Source organism: Adelges cooleyi, unplaced genomic scaffold, assembly GCF_023614345.1.
Source record: "Adelges cooleyi isolate 19-005CV unplaced genomic scaffold, UGA_ACOO_1.1 ACOO_flye_CR_arks_rails_tigmint_CR_PRNA_724, whole genome shotgun sequence".
Lineage (NCBI taxonomy): Eukaryota > Metazoa > Arthropoda > Insecta > Hemiptera > Adelgidae > Adelges > Adelges cooleyi.
Window position 1 is genome coordinate 109,139 of NW_026096431.1, and position 12,996 is coordinate 122,134.

Here is a 12,996-nt window from a genome sequence, read left to right on the forward strand (position 1 = left end):
ATTTGTTTGATATAATACATTTTGAATATAATAATATAGTCTGAAGTGTTTTTACAAAGTCATAGCTAATGGACAGATAAATGAAAAAAAAAAATGTTTTAAATCTAACAAATGTATGTAATTAAGAACATATATTTATTGGTAATAAAAATTTTCAAAAAATTGAAAAATGTAGTAAAATATGTAAAAAATTTATATTTTCATAGATTATGAGTGTCTTACGTTAGTTGGACCACCCTGTAGTGTAGGATTACAAAATTTACGGTTTTTTTTCCACATTTGTTTGGCGCTATTGTTGAATAATTTTTTGACTGTATACCGCTCTGCAATATCTATTTGGAATAATTTAAAAGATATCTTATCGATTGTACGAATAAACAAATGCAAAACCACATTTTTATTATTTTGATGGTGATTTTATCGATACAGTGTAACCCATAAGGATTTAATAACTTAAGCATCATATTCACATATTTATTCTATATTCATGGGTTCTTTTTCCATCATGTAGGTATACATTTTTTATTGATAAAAATTAGTAAAATTTAGGTACAAATAAATGAATAATAATATAAATATTTCAATTATGATCAATTTGTGAACATTCGACAAACATGTAAACCATGTCTATGTAATGTTATGAAATATATTTATCAAATGTTCAGAAAAATCGAGTTTCTTCAATTTAAGGTCTAGCAGATAAGTAACATGAATATGAACAGAAATCTGTTTGGTTAGGTAAAAAGGTCTGTCGCATAGTTGGTGTAGCAAGTATCTTCATTTATCACTTCTATCTACTGATCAGCTCTTATCTTTCTATATAAATAATCTTAAGTTAAATTGTATCTATTGTTAAACTGACTATAGTGAATTTGTTTGATATAATACATTTTGAATATAATAATATAGTCTGAAGTGTTTTTGATCTAAATTCTAGAAGGTTATATGAAATTCTGGCGGCACACCCTGTATTCCATAAAAATAGGTCGACCGACGAAAAACATGTTGTTGTACATTGGATTCTTCGCACAAACATTAAAATTATAATTGCACTAGTGCTAAAACAAATTGAATAGCAGTATACCGTATGAAAACTCAACAATAACAAACAAATAAATAACGTAAAACAATATGTTATTGCTAGTTTGTTTTGGTAAAACTAAAAAAATAAAACAATTGCTCGATATAGATACGGGATACTCTCACGATGAATTGAAAAAAGTAGATAAAATTAAGTGGTCTTTTCCATGGTCAAAGGTGAACCTTGTAAATGTTACAGACGTTTACAATAGACTCATGTGTAGTTATGTGTTTGATTGTGGTCATTATATGAATTTGATCGAACCACTGTTGACCGAAGAAGGTAAGGATGCGTTAAAGGAACTTGTTAATATTAGGAATGAATCTGTGTTTTTATTCGAAAAAAATGTGATCGACATGTTCAACATTTTATATAATTTCGGTAAGATCAATTCCTTGGAACCGTTATGGCTCGTGTACATGTATTCTATGAGTTTGGGTTCGCAAAACATAAATGACATATTAAACGACGAAGATATACGAATCCGTTTTTTGAGTGATCACAAAAAAGTTTACACCAAACTTGAACAATTCACTAGACAAAAATGCCAGTTTGGAGATAATAATAACAAGTATAACGACAAGAACGTTAATTCTGAATATTTTAAATCTCTGCAAGAACTCCGTGCTATTCCAATAATATCACACGAGAAAATCAATGCCTCCGTTGTCAAACTCAAGCAGACAATCAACACTAGAATGACTAATTTAACTAAAAGTATAAAAATCGAAGATTGTACATCTTACTTCAAATTTGAACATTTGCTTTTGATATCTGAAATTGAAGACTCCGATTTGATACAATTGTTGAACGACTTTGCAGAAATTACCGACCAACCGGAACAACAACGTATATTCCGTATGATAAAAGATAAATGCTCCGAAAATCTTAACTTTGAATCGTTTGAGACACTGACCGAAGACGTTGCTGAATGTCATGGTATTTTCAGGAACGTTATAAGATATGTTTTACATTACATCTCGTGGAAACACACAATTGAAATTGGTAAACGCCTAAATTCTGGAACATGGGCAAGTTATAAATATGCTGTCGATCGGATACAGTATTCTAACACGAATATGAGAAGTTATTTCAATGAAATTAAAAAGACTTTGAAATTGAACGATGATTATGAATTAGATATTGTTGCTGACGTCTTTTATAAATCAGATGAACCCGAGTTAGCCGATCCAAGGGAAAACGAAAAGCTTCAAGATAAGGTTTTGGAAAAACTCAAAAAAATGAATTCGTATTATATTCAACTAGGCGAAAAACACTTTTCCAAAAATAAGTTCACCGAAAATTATATAGAAGAAAGATTGAAGATGTTAAATGCTAGGGTTAATCCTTTAGAGTATGATATTTACATATTAGAGAGTGAATTAAGTTTTTTATTATTTAAGAGATTTGTAGAAGATTCATTTAAAGGTATTCATTTTAGAGGTATTGATTTTGATGTAATAAAGTCATTTATTCTTTATTCTAGAAAAAATAATCGATAATTAATTGCATATTGTTTTTTTATAAATTTAAATATCTGTTAGTTTTATTAAAATGTTAAATTGTGTTACAATCGGGCTATGTAAATTCTCGTGTTCTTATTCTATGAAGAGTTTTGTTATCATAAACATGTAATTATTTTAATTTTGTGACCTCACATGTTATAATTATTATGAATAATCTTCATAGTTTGCCCAATAACCTAACAGTCTTATATTAATATTATAAAACCAATAAATGGTGTCAAATAAATGATGTGCTACAATTTTAACTGGTTGTTATTTCTAATAAATAATTCATCATTCCATTTGTACTAAGTCAGCTCTTAACATCAGCATGAAATTATTCTCGATCAAATCTGAAAATACAAGACAATCGGAGTGTGTGATCGTGATTTGGGATACTCTATAGTCATTTTTTTTGTTTATTGAGTTTGTTTAAACTTTAAAATAGGCTTCTAGGGTTCTACTATGTGTTTTTGCCATCTGTTATAATATTCATAAACAGCATTGATGCTAATGGTTTTATAATGATGTAGGTTTTCGTTGTCTCGGTTTACACTGTAATTTATTTAAAATATCCCAACCTCACTATGCTTCGTCCTAACTGTACTGGCTTTGTTTAATGACTAGTACCCTCGTCATAGTTTACATCTGCTACCAGCGGGAATCCCGCATCAAATTTGTCGCCATTTTTGTGTATAGGGCCGCTTATCTGTTTATTATCAATGTCACAGATAGATAACAACTATGCCGACAATAGTCATTAAACAAAGTCAGTACAAAGTAACAAAGTATAGGCAATTTTTCGCCAAAGATAATATAGTAATGAGAATTCTTGAGAATACAGCTGTAAACGAAAACGACAAAGAAAAACAATCGAAGAACCAGTCAAAATCATTCGGCACGAGAGATAACCGAAATGGATATTCAAACTTTACGCCTTATTAATTTTAGGTAGGCAACCTAACGCACACCATCATGGTTAACTGATTAAATGGCACATCGGTAAAAAAGGCGATAACAACACGGGAACGACGCAGACGTTAAAGGAAAGAAGTAGTTTATGTTTATAAAGGGAAATAAGAAATTGAGTTTATATACAGGATGATTCTTTTAACGCCCTACACTAGTTTACTCAAAAACTACTTAGATTTTTACAAAAAAAAAAAACGTTTAATATATTGTTTGTAAATAAAATACTAACTTATTAAAAAAAAACTTTTTTTTGTATCTCCCCCCTTAGGACACACCCAAAAATCTACTAATGGCTTGATATTAAATGCCACCATCAACAGAATTTATTTGTATGTCGGTATTTTACTAATTATGGTATACATTATAATATAGTAGTAAATTACATCCCCAAATTTCCGATGGCCGACATTTTTTTATTGAAAGACTCGATCCAGTTACAAACCCTACAAAAGTAGGCACAATGTATTTAAAAATTAAAAATACATTTTTTTCTACAGTAAAGTTTAAAAACTTTTTCAAAAGGAAAAAAATGGTTTCTGTGAAATATTTCCTTATTTGAAACGTTTTCTACAAATAAGAACACTTACGACGACGACAACAGCAGAAAACACAAAAACAATTTCGTTTTAACAGAAATTCAATAGAAATTCAATTTAAACCTAGATAAAATATCTGTTTACACTTCATGTAGCAAACTGAGAAAAATGTACAATAATACGAGCTATAATATACGGTTTTGATGATAAACCCCAAAATCCAAAAAAAAGTTCTAAGCTGCATTGTAAGAAAAATCAAAATGCTACAAATAAAATATGGTTTTTAACGAATAATAGAGTATATTTTAGTACATTTTTTTAGCTTCGATGCGGAGCTGAGAAGGTGTTGTTTTTGCAATGATGTGTTTTTAATTATTTATTTTTTAATTTTTGTTTCTGGACTCTGGACCCACGATATCTCGTAAACTGCCGAACCGATTTCTTCGTGTAGCAACTCTATAGATCAGAAATCATACCTGAAAGGTACTTTAAAAGGCCGAACATTAAAAAAAGTCACCCCTTCCCCATCAAAATCGAGAAAAACACCTAAAAACTTTACAAATGTTTCAACTTAAAATTACGATGCTCTAAAACTTTTTTAAAAATAGTCGAAAACGTTTCAAATGTATATGAATTATTCTTCAAACATAGTACTATCGATAAACATTAACAAACCAAAAAAATATCATAAACCCTTTCCCTTAGAAGGGATAGAATTTTTTTCTTTATTTCACTTTTTCAAGCAAAAGTTTAAAGATTTAGTTCTGAAAATTAGACCAACGGTAGATCTAAAATGGAACTATAACGTATACAATTTTCTCAAAAATCTGGAGTAAAATTTTTTTTTTATTAAGGAAAAACCCCAAAAATAGTGTTTACAATATTTTGAACCAGCAAAAAAAATATGTATGTACCGTTTAACGATTACTACAGTTTCATTTATGTAAGCCGTGGAAATGGAAACGCACATTTTAGCGCACAAGTGTTTTTCTAAAGTAAAGAAATTGTGTTTTCTAGTCGAAGCCAAGGGCAAAATTCGACAAAACAATACTTAAAAAAAAAAACTCATTTTTTTATACTCGTTTACTTTTGAACTCGGTGTCACTTTTTCAACATTTGCGGCGATGTGCAAAATCATACAAAAACCTCACTTTCCAACGGCTAAATTAGCTTAAATAAAAATACAGGCCGATTGGTTAACTATGAACGGAGGTCACGAGTCAACGCTACTCGTACACACTTTTATGTAGGTGTTACTGAGAGATATCATAATCACTGTTGGAATATTTATAGAATACATTTTTCACCCACTGTTCATTCGGTCATAAGTTCCATAGTCATAGGTTTCCTCGTAATACCTAGCCTATCAGGGATAATGTGGCGGATGCATATCGCTCAAATTTTTTCGGTGTTTTTCTCAATTTTGAATGGGGTGGGGTGACTTTTTTAAAATTTTTGCCCCAACGAAATACCTTATAGACACGAATTCTAATCAATAGATTCGCTACACCAAGAAATCGGTTTATTGGTTTAAAAGATATCGCGAGTCCATAAAACAATAATAAAAACGCATCATTTTAAAAAAACAGCCCGCGTCGAAGCTAAAAAATTACTTTAACCATTACTCTGTCCAACACTTGTTCGTTTGTTGCTGTTTCTTTTGAATTCCAAGAGGTTTTTGTTTTAAATAGGTCATCGGGTTTTAGATTGCAACTGTTTAATACTTAAATAATGTAGACGGGGCAAAGGGACGTGGTAGAGTATGATTTATGAAGAAATCGTGAAACATGATAAATGCTGCATCCAAAAGGGTTATCCTACGTGAAAATTGCTCATGAATTGCCGATATCTATAACGTTGTCTTATAAATCTCAACAAAAAAAATTGTACGCATATATTATAAATGTATTCTTAAATCGCTTTGTGGGTAAGTATCGTTGTGGAGACAATTGACGTCGTCGAAAACGTCGAAAACCATTTACTCGGAAAACACGCTTATTGACATTACATACCGCATACGCTTGTGTTCACTGTTTGATAGACTGTTGACGTGCGCCTATAACTGTACGACACACCATTTCTAGTAAAAAGCTAACCGGATCTTTGGGTTCTTAGTAGTTCGTTTGGAGTCCGTTCGTGTAGGCCGTTAAATAGAAATTTAATGCGAAAAAATAAATATGACAGCTCGATGCATTTTAAACGGTTTGGCGTTCTCGTGTTGTGCAACAGTGTGCTGTTATCCGACTTCACCGCCGCAGACCCTGTGCACCAGATGACCAAGCTACGTAGTTATCCGGCGTGGCTAGGTTTGAGTCCACTGGACGACCTCGACGACAGTGGACGGTACCGAGGGCACGTAGATGTGCTCGGATTACGGGATACGGTAACGGTGACAAACGTAGACGCTAAAATCTGGCAAGCCCGTCGCTTCCCGAGTTGTCAGTGCACTATTGTCTACCTGACGTACGGAAAATATTTGTACACCCTTGGAAAAACGTGCAACGGATTTGACCGTTCAACTAGTGACAAACGGGATTGTCTGCACCGGTTTAAGCAGATATTCGATCCGGGAATCGACGCGTGGCCAAAAGGTCTTTAACGCCGTATTCCCTAGAGTCCACCCTAATGCTCAAGTCGTCCAAGTGACGTAACCAGCCGCCAGTTTTTGTACACGGCAACCGGTATGTTTGCACAACTCGTTTTGCAAAATCGGGATTTTCACCTTGGTAGACGACGTTTTTAATTTGCTGACAAGGTTCGGCGAAGTGTACGAAAAAACTCGAAAAATATGGCCAAACCGAATACGAATCTCGTTTACAAGCAGCATATGGACGGTCTAAGAACGAGCGCTATTGGATTTTTCCAGAACCGCTGTGGTCCGGAGACGCATTTATAAACGAACAGAAATTTGGCAGTTCCGCGTACAGCTGGGTCGAATATATAACGAACCAAATATATTCCCAAACGCACAACATCGTCTTGAACGGAAATCCTGACTCTGCAAAACGAGTTGCGCCAACACACCGGTTGCCGTTTACAAAAACTGGCGCCTGGCTACGTCACTTGGGCGACTTGAGCGTTAGGATGGACTCTGGGGAATACGGCGTTAAAGACCTTTTGGCCGCGCAAGTCGACGAGGCTAATGTAGACCGGAAAATCTACGATTTGATGAGCCGTTATTACGATAAAATACTAAAACGGTTACAACAAGGCTATAGCAAGCACGATTCTTCGATTCGGGCAGCGCCAAAGGCAAATTTGTCTTTCTCGAATCATTCGTGCAAACGGTCAAAAAGAGCCGTCCGGTTATAGTGTGCATGAAAGCCGCCTTTTTATATTTTCAACGGTTATCCCCTCAGACCTCGGACGTGCGCTTCACGAAAACCCTCACCTTCTACAAGAGTTATCTTGAAATACTAAATTTCTACGAGGCAGTAGACTTTTATGTTAGACGATAAGTTACTTGAGCGAATGTCAATAATTGTCCTGGACAAGTTGTTAAAAATTGAAAACGAACTCTACACATACAGTCAGACGTCTTGCGTAGTGCCGTCCGAAAGCACACACAAAGAGGTTCTCGAAAATTCGCGAGAAGCTATTAAGAATCGACTTGATGGAAAAATCAAATGGTTTTCGAACACTGTGTTTCCGGAATTGGGCTATAATAATTAATATTTACAACAATAAAATAAAATAATTCAATTCATTATAATCCGAGTGTAATATAATATTATTTAATTGAACACAATAAAACGATTTTACCATTAAACTCAACAATAATTTCAGTGTATTTATTTTTCATCATCGATGCGATAGTTGAGAGGTATTGAATTTGTCAGAATTTGTTTTTTTTTGTAGCACCTCAAAAGATATGAAATCGTATGCGGCTGGGTCGGTTATAAGTAAAAAAAAACAACTCCTTTATCCTAAGAACCGAGAAAACCCGAAAAATATAACTGATTGGTAAATAATTAAGTCACTGTATCAATAGAGCAGGTCATTGGTTTTTTCGTGTTAAAGTGGACATATTATTCATCTGATCATGTCAATATAAAGTGGATCTAAATAGATAGAAATTGACATAATACTATGCCAGTCATGACCATGACTATTTGTAAAACGGTAACACTCAGTTTTACTTGTTTGTACAAATAAAAGTATAATTAATACCAAGTAGTTCCATGTATAATTTGTTGGAATAATAATTAATATTCAATATATCAAGAAGTATTTCACAATATATAAATATGTTGTTTATCTGTATAATAAAAATACGTAGTTGTTAACCAGAAAATGTTATAGAAAAACAAAGTTGTTTTTGTAAGCATACGTGTATGTGTAGACGCGTGCAACCTTGTAGGTTAATATAAATAGCATTTGATCTAAGGGCTCGGGGCTCAGTATTTCTATTCAGTTTATACATATTACTAGTGTATTATTGTTTCACTGTGTTGTATATATTCTATGTATAATATATCTATTATTGTAATAACATTATTTGTGTTGAATACTTGATTATCATCTACTACTACTACTCGCACTCTGATACTATATTTATGTATAGTATTACAACAGGTTATGCGCTCAGACACTCAGACATACAGTCAAAGGCACACCGGACATCGAGAGTCAAGTATTTGAAGAACACAATTTTTTTGAAGATCACCAAGTAAGTGAATTATAGTAATTAAGCAGCACCTGACGAAGTGTATATTGGATATACATTTATCAAAGTCGTTCAAGGGTACTATACAAGTACGTAATCTATTGATATGGAAGAATGAATAAAGATTGCCAAGCTATGCAATATTGAAGGTTGGACACTTTGGAAATTTCAGATGAAGGTAATACTAACTTCATATGAGTTGGGTAGTTTAATTACAGGAGAGTATACAAAACCAGTGCTAACAAGCAAAGAAACTGACGCCCAGAAAAGATATAAAGAGGATTTATTATATTGGCAACGTGCTGACTCCAAATGCCAAAAACTGATAGTAACATCGGTTGACAACGGTCCAATGCAATACCTGATTAACTGTAAAACATCGTATGAAATGTGGACAAAATTACTCGCTGTCTATGAGCAGAAAAACGAGGCGAGTATACATTTAATACAACATACATTTTTCAGTTACGTAAAGGACTCAGCTGACGATATGTCGACGCATATTACCAAATTGCAAAACCTACAGAATCAACTTAGTTTGATGGGACAACCAGTCACAGAATCTATGCTTATGACGAAAATTCTAATGACCTTGCCATCGGAGTATAAACATTTTTACAGTGCATGGGACTTAATGCAGCTAGAAAGTAAGAATTTAAATGAACTAACATCTCGATTACTTATTGAGGAGTCGAGAATGAAACAAGGTAGTTCGGTAGTTGAATCTGTAGAAGAAAATAATGCTTTAACTGTTAGAAAGTTCCAGAAGAAATTTTCTAAAAAGACAGGCAGTGAAAAATTTGGTGAACGGAAAGTTGGGAATCCAAATGTGGGTACTAAAAAGATAGGACCCTGTTTTTATTGCAAAAAGGGCGGTCATTTCAAAAGGGACTGCAGGAAGTATAAAAAGGACCAAGACGATGCCAAGGGAAATTCGTCACAATCAAGTGAAATAGGACAAGCTTTTTACAGTGAACTGTTATTCACAGAACAGGAATCGGATAACTGGTATCTAGACTCTGGTGCTACTAATCATATGACGGGACATAAAAATTGGTATGTTCATTATAGTCAATTTAAATCGCCAATTAAAGTGAAAATAGGCGATGGCACTATTTTATATGCGCAAGGTTCTGGTCAAATCAATATTATATGTTATGTTAGAAATAATCAGTATAATAATTTTATGACTAATGTTTATTATGTACCTGAACTAAAATATAATTTATTCAGTGTTGGTTCTACGTTGGACAAGGGCATGAAAATGATGTCAGATAATAAAAAATGTATATTCTTACTAAACAACAAGATCATTTGTGAAGCGGTACGCAAAAATGGCTTGTATAATGTTAATATTAGAATACAGAACCAGCCAATTAACAAAACGGGTTTCGTCAACGATATGCAGCCAGAAGCAACGGCCGTAGTAGCGGGTTCATTAACATTGTGGCACGAACGTATGGCACATCAAAACATTGGTTACGTAAGAAGTTGTTTACTTAAACATAATATTAAGGTGGAGAGTGACAATAACTTCACATGCGAGGCATGTATTATGGGTAAACATAGTAGAAAATCATTTCAAAGTCGTACGGACAAATCACAAAAAGTGGGAGAATTAATATTTACTGATCTTTGTGGACCTTTCCAGACAGATTCTCTAGGCGGGTCAAAATATTATCTTGTTTTTAAAGATGATTTTTCACACTTTAGAACTGTATATTTCTTAAAACATAAAAATGAAGTTAAAGACAAACTTGAATTGTTTATTAAATGTTTTAAAAATGAGACAGGTAATAAAATAATAGCAATACGTTCGGACAACAGCGGAGAGTTTGTTAATAAACAGGTTTTAGGAATATTAAACAAGTATGGAATCCGTCATCAGAAAACAATAGCCTACACACCACAACAGAATTCTTCAGAACGCGAAAATCGTACGTTGGTGGAGGCTGGTCGATCAATTTTATACTCCAGAAATATGGATTTATCATTATGGGCAGAAAGTATATCATACGCTAATTATACTTTGAATCTCACAGGTAAAAGCTCGTATGTAGATTACGTAAGTCTTTGTACGGATTAAAACAATCACCAAGAAATTGGAATTTTAGATTTAGACATTTTCTAGAAAAATATAATCTTAATCCAACTGATTCAGATCCATGTGTGTATATAAATCATGATAATAATGAAATAGTTATTTTAGCGATATTCGTCGATGATGGTTTAATTGCTTCAAACAGTATTGCAAAATCACAAGAACTCATTTCAAGTTTACAACAAGAGTTTCAAATCACACAAGGAGATTTAGATAATTTCCTAGGTATGTCAATAGAGAAACAAAATGATGGTTCATTATTCATTCATCAGGCCAAGTATGCAAATAATATTATTGAAAGATTTAATATGAATAATGCTAAAGAAGTTTCTGTCCCCATACCTCGAACAGACACGTCATTCGATAACACAGATACGCAGGTATTACAGCCAAGTAATAACTTTTATAGACAAGCAGTAGGGTCACTGTTATTTCTGTCACAAGTAACAAGACCGGATTTAGCGTTTGCAGTTAATTATGCAAGTCGTTTTCTTGCAAAACCTACAAATGCACACTGGCAAATGGTCAAGCGTATAATGCGTTATGTTAAACATACTTTAGATTATGGTTTGTGTTATAAATCAGATGATAATTTATTTTTGAGTGTCTACAGCGATTCGGATTATGCCGGCGACATTCATACACGAAGATCTACTTCGGGACATTTATTTGTTAACTGAATTAACTAATGAAAAGGGATTGTATAAACCTATTTTGTATATAGATAATCAAAGTACTATTCGTTTGATTAGGAATGCAGTTTTTCACAAGGATCAAAACATATTGATGTTCGTTATCATTTCATTCGGGAGAAGTTTGAAGAAGGTGTATTTGAACTGCAGTACAAAGAAACAGAAAACCAACTAGCTGACATCTTCACGAAGCCATTAGCCAAGGACAGACTTGAAAAGTTACGGTCAATCATAGGCGTGAAGAGGATCACAGAAGATTAATATAGTGTTAAGAAAATATTAATTAAGGGGGTGTGTTGGAATAATAATTAATATTCTATATATCAAGAAGTATTTCACAATATATAAATATGTTGTTTATCTGTATAATAAAAATACGTAGTTGTTAACCAGGAAATGTTATAGAAAAACAAAGTTGTTTTTGTAAGCACACGTGTATGTGTAGACGCGTGCAACCTTGTGGGTTAATATAAATAGCATTTGATCTAAGGGCTCGGGGCTCAGTATTTCTATTTAGTTTATACATATTACTAGTGTATTATTGTTTCACTGTGTTGTATATATTCTATGTATAATATATCTATTATTGTAATAACATTATTTGTGTTGAATACTTGATTATCATCTACTACTACTACTCGCACTCAGATACTATATTTATGTATAGTATTACAACATAATTCACTTTGTTGTGTTATGATAAATGACACTAAAACTAAAGAGAATCTAAATAAACTGATATTACAAACAATTTTTACAGGGGAAAAATCTATGATTGTACTTTAAGTTTATTTTCTAGTGATTTATGACAATTGGTTATAATAATTCTGGAAGGCTCGTGATCTCTCACATCCTAATTTGCTCAGACCTCGCTATGCTAGCTCATTAATTATATCTAAATATTTTATAAATTTAATTTTAATAAATAAGTACTGACATATGTAATATTGAATCAACTTTCAAATTAAGCATGTTTGTTTTGAAAAATAGTGGAATCAATTATTAATCTTTACTCCTAAAAGTGACGGAAAAATTGTCTTTAGGTATTTGTTTTGTCAACCGTAGTTTTTGGAATTAAAATTGGACCTAAAGTAGATGTAATGAAAGTACAGTAAATGTATATTTCATGTAAAATTGGTTTTATATTCTAACAGGAAGACAATTTTCAAGGACAAAAAATACCGTAGAAATTTGAAAACAACAATATGCATAATGTTATAAAGACTAATGTGCAGTTTTAGTTCGTTGCACAGAAAGTTCGTCTTATAACAGCAAAGCAAATCAAATTAAAATCATTTCATAAAGATCTATAAAAAAATATTTTTTTTATTATCAAGAATCTGTTATTCTTATAACTAATATTCTTAACTTTTTAAACTAGGAATGAACTCGCTTTTTGGAATACACATCAATTAAATGTTTTTGTGAATATCGAAAACAACT